General features: G+C 34.5%; 1 long non-coding RNA gene across 1 annotated transcript in view; it reads left to right on the forward strand.

Annotated features, from left to right (window-relative positions):
• The first annotated feature begins 1,639 nt into the window (after positions 1-1,639).
• LOC139828009 (uncharacterized) overlaps positions 1,640-18,512 on the forward strand; it is a 97,462-nt gene continuing 80,589 nt past the window's right edge. Inside the window, exon 1 of the long non-coding RNA XR_011739169.1 lies at positions 1,640-1,726. This is a non-coding gene — a long non-coding RNA (uncharacterized lncRNA). The remainder of the gene's footprint in view (positions 1,727-18,512) is intronic.

The following is an 18,512-nucleotide window of genomic DNA, read 5'->3' on the forward strand; positions in this document are numbered from 1 at the left end:
CTTTTTAGCTAACACTTCCCTATAGGACACATTGCTGAATTCTATAGTAAGGCAACTGACTGATAGTTTGACTTAAAAAAAATACACAAATTGTACAAAGTATTTTTTTGTTTGTTTTCTTTAAGAAGTTCTTATGGTTTTGCCCTAACAGCATTCAAATTCAAGAGATGTTACTGACATCTTTTCAAACAGTGAGCATGGATTTTATTTTTTTGAGGAATATGATTCATTTTCTGACAGCCTCAGATTACAAGTCCATATTTTCTCAGAAACTGCAGTCTATTTGTATATTGTACACAGTGGCCATGGTTCTTCAAAACAGTTAGAAATCCAGAATTAGTCCATGGTGGAGTTCAGTACAGTTCCCTCCAAATTTAGGCTAGAGGTTGAACTGGTATCTGTAAAGCTTTTCTTACAGGGACGAAAGGTCTGTGAAAGCTAATGCCTACATTACCGCACATTTTTCTTGGCAGAGAAAGATCTGTTGTCTTTTACTCCATAACAGCCCCTCTGGAATTTATCAAAATTTTGAGTTTAACTTTCTTCTCTATCTTCATAGAATGAATTTTTTCAGCAAAATTTCGTGGTTTGAATATATAGCTCACTTAGTTGAGCAACCTCCAGCCTAGGTTATTGAAACAGTTCTTCAACTTGGATAGTGTGTCCATGTGTTCTACCAATCAACTTTCAAAAAGGACAAAGTTTGTTTTGTGTTTGTTTTCTTTTTAAACCAAATCATAGCAGGTCTCAGAACCTGATAGTCCCGGGGATGGGAACTGTGGTAAGAACTGTGCCACTATGTATTGTAGAAAATCCTCTTCTGATTTCATTTAATTTTTGCCATTGTATTTCAGTGCAGCATCTTCAGGTGGCGTTGTCATAGGAATGTCTTTAGGAAGCAACTAGTCTCCTTTTTAAAAATCTGATTTGCTGAAATAGCTGAGTATATGAAAGCTCTGTAATTGTAATATTTTTGTCCACTTAGTGGAAGTCTCTAAAAAGTCTGACATTTTCTGTAGTATATTATTATTCTTCGTCATGTAGATTCAGTAAATTTGTTTTTACAAGACTAGTCCAGAATTCATTGATAATGCTGGTAATGCTTCTTTCTCTGAAGAGAGAAAAGAGCAGTTAACCATGTATTTAAAGAAACCCTTCAATAAATAATTTCATGGTCTGTAAAAGCACCTTATTAAGGGGACAAAAAAAAAAAAATAATAAAAATCAACCAATTTGAAAGTTTTTCCATGAAAGTTGGCACCTGTTTCTGGGAGTGTTCGGTAATTCTGATTGTTAATATTGCAGAGAGTTGTGCCTAGAAAATCAGGATGAGTTACCATTTTTCATATTAAAAAGTAATAGTTTTTTGTATGCATAAGTAATTCTTTATCATATGTTTATGCAGATCAGTTTATTCTTGCAATTTTTATTATCCTCCACCATCAGAAGGTGAAAATGCTTTTGCCAAGTGGTGATCAGTTTACTTCATGGGATCTTTTTCTTCAGTCATTTCCAAATATCACACAGAAGAATAGGTTCTTAAAGTATTGATGGTTGATTAAAGTATTTTTGCATATCCTTTTTATTTTTTGACTCATCAATATAATTTTTTTCAGTTCTCCACAGTGATGTCACACAATCAATGTCACAATTTTTCAGCAATAATGTTAAAAGTAAAAGATGGTTGAAGTCACCCACTCCAGGCCAGTCAGTAAGAAGAAACAAGGTAAACTCTATTACCTCCACTTACTGTCTACTATATGGATGTTACTTACTCAAAGGTTAACCTAATCTGTTATACCTCACAATCATTCAAATAAAAATATTGCAAAATACAGAAATCTGTAAATGAAATAGTTAACAGACTGTAACACTACTAGTTTTATTCTGAATACTTTCTGATTCTTCACTGATTTCTCCTTCCACTATCATTAACTATTTTTCTGTTCATTCTTTAAAAACAAAGTACTTCACAGAAGACTTTATTGATGTCATTTTACCCATGTTTACACAGCATTGTTCTCAGAGAAATGAAAATTACATAGCAATCTGAGTGTTACAGATGCTTAGGCAGTTTTGTTACTGTTTCCCAACTTGAACAGCAGTAACTCCTGCAGATCCAGTTATAAGATCTGGTCACAAAACATGATGCTAATAATGTAGGAGAAGTATCCTGACATAATTTTTCCCGTTCAATATCTATGCTTTTTCTTTTTGCATTGAGTTAAAAAATCGTTGAGATAAAGCTCTGTAATTTTATCTTTTGCTTTCATTTTTCCCGCTGATCAAGAAAACCATTTATTTAAAATCCTTTATAATAAATATGTTTTGAAAAGTAAATATATATTTTAGTCCTCAATGGGCAGTTTTGCAAAGTCTGAAATAGATGTGAATAAGCAACTTGGCTGTTTCAAAGATTAAATATGTTCAGAAAATGCTTGAGGCTTCAGTGATGAGTTTAACTGCAGAAAAAAAAAAACAAACTTTGGAAGCAAAGAGCTTCAGATGAAGATGATTATGTATATAAGATTATACCAGAGACTAGCACCAAATAAGAAACATCACATTTTCAGCCCTGCAACTCAGCCCAGCAGGCTTCCTAGAAAGTGATATTGCTATTACGGACTGGCAGAAATGCATTAAATACTTTTTTCAAAGTTCAAGTAGCATGGATATTGCACTTTTGAGTCTGTTTTCGCATAAAGAGGTGTCTGGAAGAAAGGATAGTGTTTCAAGGGTACTCTGTCTTGCACTGTGAAAATAGTACTGGAAGTATTTCCTTTATTGTGTCATTATAACAGATGAGCCTTATTGCAGTCTGAAGACACACATGGTCACATAAAACTGTTCTTTGTATTTTTGTTTGAGAAAACTATTCATGATTTGTGTATTGATGGTCATAAACTGTATGTTTTTAATTGATACATTTGAAAGATTTTTAGAAATGTGGATCTGAAATTGGATTTTTCAGGTATTTAGTTTTGAAGACTTTTTGCATTATATTTTGCATATTTAGCTGATAATGTAAAAACTAACAATACTTACTAGTTCATTTTTATTTTAAAAACATTTTGAAATGCCACAATGTTCCATAGTAGGAAATATGTAAAAATGTAATAAGTAAGACCAGAGATACTGGTAGGAATTATATGACTGGTTCCCAATAGGGGAAGAAGCAGCCCTAACATGAATGGAAAAGGAAGGGGTAAAAGAACTCATGGTTTGTGGAAGAAGTGCGCCAACCACGGTACACTGTGACTGACAAAGGGATGGATTACAGCTCTTTTAGTTCTTCTATCTGTCCTAGTATAAGAAATATCGACTTCCATTTGTAAAAAGATGTTGAAAATTTGTATCTTGGCTTTTTTGAGACTAAAACCAAAGTTAAGATGAAATATCAATTCATTTTAAGAGGAGATTATTTGTGATCTCAATAGTGAATCTCCATTATTTCTTGGCTACTAATTTGCATGTTTCAAGTCATATTGGCTGTGTAAACTAGTGATATAAGGAAGACTAAAGTAATGTCTCCAGAGTTGCCACAGACAAATCTGTTTTCTGAAGGCTCACTTGAAAGTCACGTGGCCATCTACCAGCTTTGGCATCAATTGATGAAAAGGGCTGCTGTCCTTTTTCAAATGCTTGTGAAAGCAATGCAGTCAAGTGACAAAGTATGAAAAATTAATTATTTGAAAATTCTAATTTAAGGTCTAGAAATATCTGCAAAGACACTATTACAAACTTTAAGTCTTTCTAGTAGCATACTAAGAAACATGGGAAAATCTGTGCCTTGATTTGGTTTGCAATGGCAAATACTGTAATGCCATAATGATAGTTATTTGGGCCAAGCTGCTTGCTGTCAGAGTCCCTAAATGCAATTTGGAAGTACATCTTTGTAATAATTTCACACATGACTGAGACTTACAAACTCCTAAACTTAACTTAGATTGAAGATAAAGACAAACTGTGGTATATAAGAGGAGTGGCCAACATAAAAGAGATAGTATTTAGGACAATCATGTAAATATTTGTAAGAGTCTGATTTATTAAGAAATTTGAGAATAGCCTATTGAGTATTATTACAAAAATTTGAAGTATGATTCTTTCTTTCATTTAAGGTCTTTTACCTGAGCAAACTGTATTTTTTCTTAATCATCATACAGTCTTGTTCTCTTTGGTACTGATAATCTGAAATACCAAGAAATCAGTATGTTTCCAGTACAGTTATCATGAATGCTTGAATAGGAAAAATGGGGAGGACACAGTATTTAAAAAAATATATATATATTTGTTTTGGCTGCAACTTGAATAAACTTGGAAATATTTTAACCTTGCATCAGCAAAATATACTAATAAAATTACTTATTTATTAGGCTATATGTATTTAACATTGATAATATGGGTTTCACATCTACATTAGATTCACTAGTCTACTAATTTTATGGTTCTATTTTATCTGAACTTCATCTCTCTATCGCTCTCTAATGAACAGAATAGCCTTTTGGATTCTTGATGCTGTTTTACAGCAGTGTCAAGTCCTAGACTGAGGTTGCACGGTTTTCCTCTGTGTCTGAAGTCCTTTGATTTTAAGGATTTACAGTATTCAAAAAGCAAATTAATTTGAACATAAGTGAAATGGGGTTTAATAAAAAGCCTGACTTTTGCAAAATGTTGAACGTATTTTTCTTTCTATGACAGTCAGCACAGACAGTGGGACTAAACGTTGGTGAATAGGATCCTGTTACAACCATAAACTTCAGTTTTGCTATTTTTAAGTGCCATGGGCTATACTACATCAGATAAATCTAATGCTAACTGCATCAGATAAAACTAAAGTAGTCCAACTTTGTGGTATTAGCTATGTTTCATATTTAATAGCACAGTAGATCTAGTTAATCAAAAAGCATCACTTATTTAAAAAAATAAACATGACATGAGAATATGTAACTTAAATAAATCCTAGAGGTCATGTATTCAGAATAATTAAATGTATATTTGTATATAGCATGGTGACTGTGTAAGCACCATATTTCCATACAAATGGAATTATGGCTGTTTTTCTGAAGATGTCTTTTTTTTTTTTTTTGGTTCCTACAGATGAATTTATTTCTTAGACTTCCTCTTTACTTGAGAAGTGAGAAAACTTAGCAGAAATTCTAAAGCAGCTGAAACTTTTAACAATATATCGTCAGAGTCTAAGAATCAGAAATTACAGGAAAAGACTGTTTTCTAACACCTGCTTTTGCAGCATGTGAATAATTCTCACAACGGCTCCTAAATTCACTGTCTGGGGGGTTGGCCTGGGATTTTACATGCCCTTCATTCAATCTGTATGCACAATATCATATAGTGGGCCTTGAAATTTTTGGAGTCTTATCATATAATAAATGAGGTTAGCTGAGGCTCTGTCCCCTAGCTGTTTTCATTAAACAGTTTCAAATATGGCCATTCTTGAATAGCAATACAGAATGTAGTAGCAATTGCCTCATTTTGATTTTAAGTCATGAGGAGTCAGAATGCTTTGACCTATTTATATTAGAAAAGAGAAATTACTTGATAGAGTGGGTTCATTTACAAAGAATTTACAAAATCTTCTTTCTATGAACACAGCAGGAATCGAGTAACTGCAGACAATTTGTCTTCTCACATTTCTCAGCATTTTCCAAGGATTCCTCTCCTCAGAGACGTTTCTACTCTTTCTTTTGCCTCAAGGGCATTTTACTTTTATGTCTCTATGGCATTTTGACTGTTTCTGTGACTTTGTCTTTTCCTAGGTGATTTGTACACAGATACACCCACCTCCACTTACTAGCACCAAAGCAGCTCCTTATTCTTCAGTGTCTAAGCAGCCTTACATTTCAGTGAGGTATCAATGTTTTTGTTTCTTGTTCAAAAAAGTAGTAACAGCTTGCTACATCTATCCTGAATAAAGAATGACTGTCAGCTTTATCATACTAATTTTCTACCCAAATACAGCCTTATGTGTTGTCTGGGGATGAACTGTTTACACATTTATTTTAGAAACTGTTGAGACGATAAAACACATTTCACATAGAATTCCTAGCCAAAATGAAACATGTACCCAAAGGTCTTAAAGAAGTACAGTGCTTACGTCATTTTGATCCTCCACTGATGAGCTGTGCGAAGAATTTTAACCCATAGTCAAGGTCTATATCAGCTTTTGAAGGAGTTTTATTCATGTTCCACCTCCTCCTTTTTTGTTTCTTGGGCTGGCAGGAAGGGTCTAACAGAAAAGGATCACCAATAATGCATTGTAGTTGCCAACAGGTCCCAGAAGAGTCTGTTTAACAAACATCACAGTAAGAAGGACAAGGGAGAATGGACATAACAAAGTGCCTTCCATTTACAGGGATCATAACCTGTAATATACGCTGAGAAGGACTTCAGAATTTCTGATGCTTTAGCAAATACTTTGAATTATTCCAAGGGTTTGAGATCTCTTTGAACCATTAATCACTGATTAACAAGGAAAATTTATTATTTTCCCAGAAATATTCCTGCAAATTGGTATGTTATCTGTCAGCGTCTTGTTTAGAACAGTGAAATTCACAACTGTTAAGATCCCTTAACAGAGTAGATAACAAAGGGCAGAAAAAAAAACATTTTTCATTCACTCTTTGTGTCCTAACTAAATTTCAGACATAATCCAGTGAATACCAGTTATTTACAAGAAATTTTGTTCGGAGAAATTGAATCAGAGAGAAAGAAAACAAAGTTAATTAGCAGAAATAAAGATGAAGGAAATTATTTGTATAATTTGTGAGTCACTATGCTGTACCAGCCATTGTGAAAACCATATCACATACCATATAATTAACAATCTTCTCTGTCTAGCCACCAAGACAGGCCGACATGTAACAGGCTGACCAATTTATTATAACGGGTCTTTTAGACTAGACTGATTGCAGAAAAGACTGATTGCAGTAAAAATTATGGAGAATGTTCCAGATGACGTTAAAATATAGATGCTACATACGCTAGCATTTTTCCAAATCTTTATTCATTCTGAATATTACATATCTCTCAGTACAGAGGACCCCACATGCAGCCACAGAAGAGGACTGAACAGGCTGTCAGAGTTTTTCAGATAACACATGGATAGACCATGGCAGTTAATTTTGCCCAGTTCTGCATGTGTCATTTTCAGGCTGCCAAAGGCATGTGTAAACTGGCTTGCAGTGCCATTATTCATCCTCTTGCTGATCAAGAAAGAACCCACATTTTATTATTATGCTATACATGGACTCATTCCTCAATAGACTAGTTTTGATGTGTTCCCAGCAGATCATTCCTGCTTGCTCACTGAAGTAGCTGTAACTCTCCCTGTTTGATACTGTATCTGAGAGTATTACAGTCATGAACTGAGCCTCGTTTCTTGTGTTGCTGAGAAATAGAGATGCCGAACAGTATCTGTTGGAGCAGGAACTAGACCTACTGAGTCATACATAGTTCAGAACAGTATCAGTCAGAACTTTCCTCTTTCTGTACATGTTGAAGCTTTTTTCTCTCAGTTAGTGATCCACAAAATCTGCCTAAACATGAATGCAGAGGTTTTACAGATCTGTGAAGAGAATTCACAATCTTATATGGTATTTATTATACAATATATGGTACTCTTTCTTTTGGTTGCTTATAGGTGTACATTCTTGCTTTGGTGTCAGTTACTGAAATACTAGACATGCCAAATCGTGAATGATATTTAGAAAACTCTTAAGTCATTAAGTGTCCCATGATTTTTTTACAAGAGCATCAATTTTGGATGAAGGTCAGCTGGAATTTTGCCTGCCTCACACTTCTTTTGTATTTTAAATTATTGTCGTAATGTTCAGTCTTAAATTGTCATGTAGTTTATTCAGCACTTCTTGAAACTGCTATATTTCACACTGGTATGTGTAACATAACAGGTGAACTGATCCCTGTTATGTTTTATGAGAATGCTACCTTTCTCAGCTTTTCAAAATTATAAATTCCTTCATTTCTAAAATAATGGCTGTGGGGTTCTTCTGCTAAAATATTACTGTATGGTTTTAAGTCTATTTTGAATTATACTCTAGATCATTTAATCTGCATTCTGATCTTGTTTATATGAGTTCATATGCTCATGCCCTTTAGAAAGGGGACATTGTGCACACTTTTAAATGTGTGACGTGTGTGAGAAGGGACAGAAGCCAAGTAACAATGAGGTAAAATGAAGAGAATAGGCTTCTTAGCATTGCAAGTACCATCTGTTCTGTAGAAACGCATCCTCTGTGTTGGCATTGCCACAGTGGTATGACATGTGTTATTACTTTTAATCATACTTTGTGCTGAAGAAAAGTCTGGTAACATGACAGATTCAGAGGTTGCAGACTCCCTCAGAGTTAGTGCCTAGAAATCTAAGATTGCTTAGAATGTTCAATATTTTTGTTTCTGAAATACAATGGCCTGTGTAAAATTATGCCACTGGGAATCAAGCTACTAGGGCACATATAATTACTTTTGTATATGAGATGAGGAAAGCAGATAGTATTTAGATTAAAAGATGACAATTTCATAAGATTCTGGAAAATTGTATGCTGAAGAGTTTGTCATTTTCATAGGGTATAATGGTGGGGTATTACAGGATAATACTAGATAGAAGAAATGACAGAAGGTTTTCTGTCCTGACTCAGACCTTTTTTCCAGATTTACTAATAATAACAATTCTTTGTTTATCAAAACAAGGAAACAGTTCAAAGCCATTACGTAAACCAGTCCTTACTGAGACACCTATTGTGAGGTCCTTGCACATGTCAAAACGAAAAACTTACTGACCTAAACAATGTTCTTTATGCATCGTATAATACACAAAAACAAGGGCCTAATTCTTGTCTTATTGCTAGCCACTGTCAGCTAAAGTAGATGCAAGACATTGTCCTTATGTTTTAATAGAGACACAATCCATAAGTGATACGGATTGTCTTTTTTACAGTTACTGAAATATTAATAACCACCAATTCTGGAATCACACGTCATAGTTTTGTTCTCAATGACAACCAAATGATGTCATATTTCTCTCAATTAGACCTCACTTGTCTGTCATCAGTGACAGTGACCTTTCAAACACAGACAGGCAGAGGTATGTAACTTCTGGCTGTGTGTTGTCAGGAGGCTCTTACTAATATCTGGACCCCAAGGTTTTCTGAAACAGGAGGAATAGCCTTTTGGTCTTATGTTAGATTCAAACAGCATGGCATCTAACTCATGTCATATGGCTATGATGGCCAAAACTACAGAAGCTTGGCAATTCATTTAGGAACTTGAGTACTTTTTGAATTAAAATTGAATAATAGAGAACTAATTTATTGAATAAAACATTTAAATAATCATTGCTGGTTTGAATATGTTCCCAAAATATCTTTTCCATGTCTATTTTTCTACATAATATTGTTTGATGAAAATCTGTGCAATATTTCAGCTTATTTTTTTATTTGTTTTTAGTGGGGTTTGTTGTTGTTTTTTATTAAACATTCTAATTTGACTTGTCAAAAATCTTCTCAGTAGATGCCTTCAGTGTATTCTTTGAAATTCTTCAGTGTCCTTTAATATTCTAAACCATGTAGAGTTAATCATTACATACAATTGTAGTTTTATAATGTTGATTTCACATGATCAATAAAAGAAAATTAGATTTTCAGTTTTGGTAATAATTTTCAATTGTTACTAGGGTAACCTAATAAAACTGCTCAGAATACATACTTTCATAGTCTTCACGAGTCACCTGGGAAAGGACATTGTTGGTTAACATTTGCATTTAGGATATTGTCTTGCATTTTATTAAATCTGTAAAAAATTGGTTTGTAATATATTCTGTTGTAGCTCAGTCTTTTAAGGGGTGGATATTAGAAATGCTGTAGTTTCCATGCATATTGGAGCAGATGTCAATGAACTTGTACCACTAAAAAGGCTACATGAAATGTGCAAATCAAAATGTATTTGTCACAATCAATCAGTATAACTGCAGATATAGCATATGCCAAGACCCATTAAACATGCATGGGGGGGGGCGGAATTCTGCATTATTTTAATACTGTTTTCATCATTCCCTTTGAAATCCCTGAAAGTTTTACCCTGAAGGATACAATAACATAAGTGATAACACACTATTATCCACATGACTAGTCACATCATTCTAGTCTTTGGGAGACATAAGAGGCAAGCATTCAAATCTACTGATTGTTAAACATCAAATAGATTTATTTCTCTCACTTAGGATTCTCAAAAAGTAACAACTAATACAGCAGTATTAAACATCTATTAATAGATAAATAAATAAATAAAATGTAATTTTCTATCATTGTATTTCCCAAACTATCTTTAACACATCCACTGAGTTTTTAGTCCTATACAAATATCAGAAAATGGTAACAGAGAGAATGGTATGTCACAATTTTGAGAAAAACATGGACCAAGTCTTCTGTCACAATACTAGCTTTAATTCTGAACTGAACAGGAGATGTAAAGTTCAACTTAGGATTATCCTTTCTAAACACAGAGATCTTCAACTGGTTCAGGACCCTCTCATTTTTATTGTCTTTCAAATAAATTCTTACAAAGCTTAGTAGCTGCAGTTGAAATTTACTGGAAAATAAGTTAAATATTGCAAGCTATGGACATATATGAACACATCTTAACCTTTTTGATGGTGGTTAAATCACTGGACTTCAATAAGTGATTTTGATTTTGAAGAAATTGTCTTTTATCTAGTTGTAGAGATTCATGCTTTTGGAGGGTGCAGAAGCAGGTTCTAGACTTTCTTAGTTATGTACAATTTAAGTCCTACTTAACTCCAAAGTGTGAAATTTGATATTGGAGTGGCAAAAAAAAATTATTTCTGAATGCTTATGGAGTTCCCTCACCAGTTTAGTCTACCATAACAATCTACTGATTAAGAAAAACATACAGTCCATGAAACTCTGATGGACATTCATAGGAAAAAGATTCCTAGGCTTTTATTCCTACACAAAATGAATGGCTGCTCATCTTGGTATTGGAAGCTCCAGATACTGGCAATGGGAAACAGGACATCTCATTCCTCATGGTAGCTTAATAGTACATCAGAAAGGAAACACCTGGTTAAACAGTCCATACCTCTGCACTTCTGCTTGCTCTTTTAGCTGAAAGCTTTGCACAGAGTTCAAATATGAGATGCCCGGCTTGGCCTGCAACCTTCTCTGAAGTCAAGCCACTGCATTATGCCCTAGCTTTAGCTTTGGTGTGCTCCTCATAGGCTTTCCCAAAATGCATGTATTACAATTATTCAGTCCAGAGGCTGCACATCTCCCTGTGCTGTCTGTTTCCTCCAGCAGTGCCTGAAAATGTGCTATTATTGAAAGAGTTAAAAAAAATCCCCTTGGAAAAGCTAATTATTGCATGCAGATACTTCTTTGTGTGATCAAGGAGGGGACAATTTAATAGGCTCTGTAATACAACCAAGAACAAAATTGCTTTAAAGGAAGTCTCTTGTTGAGTGACAACTCTGTTGCCTGAGCCAATTAGGTCCCAATAAAGAGTGTTGAATTGGCTCCTGCTTTCTCATTAATTATGTTCTGTCACAGACATGGGGCTTGATTTAGCAATTTTGTATTACATTAAGATACTGAAAGGAATGGAACAAATGGCTCACTCTGATAATAGGCATTCTATACACGGTGTGACATTTACTATCCAGCTGTCCATAAGGCAGCCTAGCACTTCAGTTCAGGGGTTTATTTGTCATTGCTTCAAAGGGACACTCAGCTTTTCACAAAAAAGAAACAGAGAGGCTAATAGATAGGACAAAATGTACTGCTGATATGCTTTATTAGAGATAGGATGCTAGGGTTTTGCTAACAAGCTCATCCGTTGGGACTAAGCCGAGTTTGCTGTCAATCATCCTACACACAAAAGCACACTAGTTAACAAGGAGAAATGAATTACAGACACTTATTCCTGCCTGTGGGATCACAAATACACCAATCTGTGAAAGAGGCACAAACTCAGAAGACAAACTACATATTTGTCAATAACCTCCTAGAAAGAACCCTAGTAATTCTTTGAAGACCTTTGATTTAGCTTCTCTCTAAAATACATGTATAGGAAATGTTTTAGTTACCATGACATTTTTCCTTTGTTACTTGTACAATTTTTCATCACATTAAAAACACAAAACTGAGGAGGTCTGCAAATGTTGTGCTAGGTATATACACTGCTTTTTATACCAAACCACAGGGGGCAGCTGCTGTTGTAATATTCATTAATAGCAACAGAAAATTAAATCTTACAAAGTTTAGGTTCAGGCTATCTTGCACCAATGTGTAGAGCATAATCTAAATCCCAATTTATGTCTTATATAATAATCAAAGTAGCAGGATTTTTTTTTTTAGGCTCTGCTTAGTTTTTTGCCTTCCATTGTATATTTTCATTAGGAGTTTTGATCTATTGCTTGCATTGCATTTGTAAGTTCAGATGCAATGTGTATAAGTAAATATGTTTATATATGTAAGTAATTATTATTAATATATACATACAAGTGCAAGTGTAAATTTAGATATAACTCTTTGGCCCTGATTTCATCTTCTTGTCAAAGCACTGCCATTTGTAATGTAACACATCCAGTGAAACTGACATTTATATAGAAAAAAGAATCCTTAGGAAGTTGGGGATTTATTTTGCAAAAGGTTAGTTTTATTTGGGAAAAAAGAAAAAAATTAAAAAATTAAAAATCCAGGAACAAACTCTAGATACAAAAGAGCAAAGAGGAAAACAAAATGAATGTGTGTTATTGCAAAAAGAAAGTAAAGGTTCGTTTTCCAGATGGAAGGATGTAGTCAATAAAGGCTTCACTGGTGTGTGTGTATAATCCTTGCCATCAAAGTTTTGTCTAAAGTTAAGCAATGATTTCCGTAGTTTTCCATGTTTGGAGGATTTTCTGCTATAAGATCTGTTGTTTCAGATGTAGGGAATAGTATTCTTGAGACTCCTACTAGCCAGTGACATTATCTATTTGGAAATACCCTATTTTACCCTATTTTGATATAGGTACCCTGCAGATAAGTGCTTCACCACCTCTTCTGATGCACATTTATCACCCCTAGAGATGAAAAGGGGTGAAGTAGGTGGGGATGTTCATTCCAGGACATTGAGTACAGTCCCAGACACTGCAGATCTGCAACCACAGGGAAAAGCCAACAACATCTTCTCAGAACTGTCAGGGTTTAGTGCTCTTCCACCAAAATAAAAAAAGCTCCATTGAGCTTCCTTCTTCCTTTGTACTTGCTAACTCTTCAGGCTGGCAGCTTCTCTAAGAAGCTGCCAGAAGTGAAACTAAGGTGGGCTGTTTGTTCTTGAACAGTTGAGGAAAGACTATATGGACTTTTCCCAGTGACCCACTCAGGCCTGGGTTACTGTAAATGAACCGGTTTGCTGACAATGCTGGCAGAAGAACACAGGGAGGCTTTTCCACCTGAAAAACCTGGATAACAGCCTTGTTAATTGAAGAAGAACAGTTCATAACCCTTAACAGAAGTATTAGTGTACTAGATAGAGGAAGGAGGGTTTCGTAGTTAGACAGGTAAGACAATATGCATGTCATGAGTTAGGTAGAAAGTTCTCAAGTGAGCTAAACTACGAGTTAATTAAACCACTTTTTCTGAAGTGTAACTTCTGAATGTTGAAGGCTGTGAGTCCCTGCACTGCAGCCCCCCAACAAGCATCTCCCAAGGAACTCCCAATATTTTTTTTACATTTTGCTTCTCCTCTACAGCCTTTCAAAATAATCTGGGAAGTTAATATGATAATTACCTACTGCAATAAATAAATACAAGCTAAAGAAACAAACTCCTAATCAGTTAGTTGCCTAATGCTACTTCTTACCCAAAAAGGGAAATCTGAACCTTGTTATTGTTTTGTAGCTTTGTTATCCTTCTGTCTTACTTTCACACTCATTAATTAAGTACTTTGCTATTTCTGTGATGATTTTACAAACTTAGAAAGGAAAGTAAACATGGTACAAAACATGCATCAGTATTACTGTTATCAACCTCACCATCCATATCTCCTGTATAGTTGGTAAGAATCATCTATTCCCATTATCTTGTCAGGTCTCGTGCTTGCCTTAATTTCAAAATGACTGCATCTCTTCCAGGTTATAGATATTTTTAGTAAAAAATTCCATTTATTCCTTTTATTGCCATAATTGTCTCCAATTTCCTTTTCTAAATAAAAATGAAGCATTAGAAATGCGTAACTTGGAAAAAGAACAGATCCAGAGCCATAGTCAATTGAGATGCAGTAGCTTCAAAGGCAACTGTATTCAAAAAGGCTTAGCCATGTACAACTAGAGAGCTTCTGTGCAAAATAACTTGACCCAGACAGTAATTTAGGTCATACTGAATTATTTTTTAAACATTAACAAAAAATGAAGAGTTCTTACCTTTGTTTCCTAGATCTTGAATAAGTTTTCCCTCTACAAATACAGATTCATTTTGACATAAAAGTCCTAATTCTCCAGTCCAGTGAACACGGGCTGTGAAGTGTTAGAGGGATCACATAGAAATTGACTTTTTTCTGAAAAAGAGTAACAGCTCCGGGTCCAGACAACACTACTCTGGCATGGGTCACAAATTAGGCTTGAGATTGCTTTTCCTTGCACCTGGAGGTAATAAGCCCCTGAAGAGCAGTTACAGCAGTAGTGGTGTCCCATCTATGCTCTCCAAGTGAAATATAAGTGTGAGACAAACACCCTCTTCCAAGACGTGGCTTCAGATAAGAGTGAAAGAAGCCAATTATTAGAAATCATCACTTGCCTGAGATTTCCCCACAACATACCGCTAAGGGACTTACTTATCTAGAGGAGGGCAAGTGGGCTATATAATCTAATGTCCTCCTACTTTAGGAGGATAGTTTCCATATGTTCTATACATAGTGAACATAGGAGAGATTCTTTCAGAAGATAACTCAGAGGACCGTTAGGAATTCTCAAAGGGGCCAAGCTCTCTCCATTGACTGTGCCAGGAAACTGATAAACACTGGCTTCTTGGTTTAGATGATTTGAGGTACAAATTGTGGCCATCTATTCATCTTCCAGTGTAGATTTAATAATTTCAATTATTTTCCAGGATACAGTATCAGAATCGTGGATTCTGATTTGAAGAAAAAGCAGTGATTCTTTGAGGTTTGATGGAAATTGCTGAAAGAATCTATGTTTCCAGTCATCTGTAAAACATAGGGTCACTGACAAAATTATTTAAAATCTGTTCCTCAAAAAGAGACTATGAAAAAGTTACATTATTGGGCTAGGGTGGCAGACAAAACCTAAAAGGTGTTGCTGTGTGATGCCATATGTAAAACTGACAGAATGTCCAAGCTGAAACTGTGAAATATCCAAGAAATACTAGGATTATGTTTTACCATGGACTACTTGTATATCATTTGGGGAGGTTTATTGTAACTGGTACTAATGAGATAATTTACATACTGCCATTCTTGGATAAAATCTTTTTTGTCTCGGAGGAAGATTGCTTTTTGGATGACAATAAGTTCAAGGATGATTTTGATGATTCTAGTATTTTGTCACTGGACAAAAGCAGGATAAGCTTTCGAGATTCTTTTTGGAACTGATGAACCACTTCTTCTAACATGAAGATGTTGAATCAGCTTCAGCCAGGATAGCTCAAAGCCATGCTATTTAAATATATAACTAGCCACCAGTTTAGAACATATTCCTGATTGATTAATTACACTTCTGGTCAACTTTTTTTTTACATTTGTGGCTCTGCTTCACTGTCCTGTACCATAGCTCAAATAAAAAGTTACATTACCCCGGAGCTTTCTACTTGGTCTTTCATATCAGGAAACAAAAATCCTGTGCAGTGTGCAACTTCTGTGCAATGACAAGTGAAATCTTCCTTCTTGCATATGAACCTAATTTATTTCAGTATTGCACAAGGAAACAAATTTGTAATGAGGATGAGCATTAAACACCAAGCTTTGAGTTTACCTTAATATTTCCTTAATCCTTTTCTCTCAAGTCAGCTTACAGTTTTGAGTCCTCCTCAGCAGCTGTTGGCATTTTCCTTTGCCCATTTCCCTCATTGGTTATAAGTAATTTAATAAGATTTCTTTTTTAATTAAATGTATTTTTTATTTTAATTGGATGCAGATTCAGCATTTTTCTTCTTGTCTGTAATGTCCATTTCTACTAATATCTAAGCTTGCAAAATGTCATCTTAAAACCTTATTGGAAAAAAAATAAGAAAAAGAGTCTCCAATTTTACTTTTATTGCAATCAACCTGATGCATGATGTTGTCTTTCATCTGGGAAATACTGAAAGGCACTCATAAGAAACAATTAGCATGCATCTTGGGAGTCTGAAGGATCAGAGTAAGATCTCAGAAGTTTGTCTGTGAGGTTACCAAGACCATCTGCAGTACTGTCATTGAGCACAGGCACAAGACCAGGAAATCCAGATATTTGCAAGATGAAATACTTAGGCACTTAGGATAAAAAACCTAATTATTTTCTGTCTTCATAAGCCATAGTCACAAAAGATGACATGTCGGGAACAGTTTAATATCCACAGATGCCCAGTGACAGGTAGTATTCTAATCTGAAATAGCTTTCCAATTATACTACATTTTTTGACAAATACTGGTTTTTGCTTTACAGAAGTTCAAACAAATCTTGTTCAATGTTCCTGATGCTTCTGTGGTCTAAAAGCAGTTGAACTTTGGCCTCAGCAGTAGCATAGTAAGTCTCACTGACACATCAGTGTTCCCATGACATTTTTTAAATAAAAATTTTTCCTTTTCCTTGGAAATAAATGTGATATTCAGCTTGATTTCAGATGGTATCACTTTTGTACACTGTTATGAACCTTCTTTTCAAAATCCAAATTATTTTACATGTAACTGCCTTTTATTTTTTTTTTTCCCTATGCTGGTTCCTGTGCTGATTCTTTTGTGACTATTTCAAAACTCTTCTTAGATCAGGAAATTTTAGATGAGGGCTGAAAGCCTTTCATAGTTTTTCTCTAAAGGTCTGGAAAACTTAATGTAATTATGATATAATCTATGAATGTTAATAAATTATCCCTGAAATCTCCCAAGCCTTACTGCTTTCCTATTGAACTTAGGGATTCTAGAGGAAAGGAAATATCTTGCAGTCTCCACTGACTTCAAGGAGGATGTGGCCAAGCATTGTAAGGTGTGCTAAAACTAATACATTAATGTAAATGTCTGAAAACAGTCAGGCTGGAATTATTTACCATCATCTGCTGTTAATTCACATGGAATCCAATTATGAACAAATGCTTACAGTTAACCTACTTTAGAGCAGTATTCTAATGACTAATTAAAGTATCCACAAAAAGTAAGTTGATTTTCTTTTTTTCTTTTTTTTTTTTTTATTCTTCAATACAAGCATTGAGTCTGGGAAAATCAAATGGTTCTGTCTTGCTTAGTTTCACTATTTTCAGGTTCTAAACTCAGGCAATTTATTTTAAGTGGAACTAGCAAGAATAAGCTAGAAAAGGTATCTTTTCTTATACATCCAAGTAATTACAAATCTATTAAGACACGAAACCTACATTTTGTGCAAATGTTTAAGTAGACAGTGTTGGAATGAAATACATGGAAAATGAAAGGTGTGCCCCAACTGCAGCATAGCATTTCAGATCTGATATCTGTTTGGCAGCATTCTTAGGCTGGCTTGGCTATATTATAGAGTCTCAAGGAAAATAATAATGATGCATAGGAAATAGTAGATAATTACAGCCTTTGTTTATGAACCAATTCAGTGAAACACATTAGATTTTATACCTTCTTTACAACTATATTATGCTAATTAGCTAATAACACATCTTTCAAATTATTTTTAAATAGCTCTGTTTAGATTCTGACTCATACAAGTAGCAAGCTGTTACTTTTTTTTTGCATGGGCTACAGCGAGTGATTAAAAATTACGTGCATGACTCAAAAAGAAAAGTTCAGGTTTTATATAATCATAAAAACTGCTTAGGCAGTCCACTTGAAATAGAAAATGTGAAAGGGTAGTCTTTATTGAAGAAGTGGACAAAATCAGGTTTATATTCTTCCTGTTTAAGTATGTGAAAACAGTTTTAGCTTGATGCATACTCGAGAAAAAATAATACACATAATAAAATACATATTATTGTTTTATAGTTAGTATAATCTATAAAAGGGCAAAAAAATAAGGATGCATTTCTGTAACTGTTTTAAGTCAGAATTATCACTTGGAATTTTCTGGTTTACACCCCACCCATGCATATGATACAAGTTACCCAAGAACTGTCTGAATGTGTTCAGATTGCTAGTGTAAGACCATGAAAAAACTTCAATAAGTAGAGATGAAAGCAAAACATCTTGGGAAAAACAAAACAAAAAAAAACAAACCAAAACAAAACAAACAAAAAAATAATATTACATGTCATAGAACTTATAGAGCTTTAGCCTCTTCAAACAGTTTGTTAGAA

The sequence above is a fragment of the Patagioenas fasciata genome, chromosome 5, assembly GCF_037038585.1.
Source record: "Patagioenas fasciata isolate bPatFas1 chromosome 5, bPatFas1.hap1, whole genome shotgun sequence".
In the NCBI taxonomy this organism is placed as follows: Eukaryota; Metazoa; Chordata; class Aves; order Columbiformes; family Columbidae; genus Patagioenas; species Patagioenas fasciata.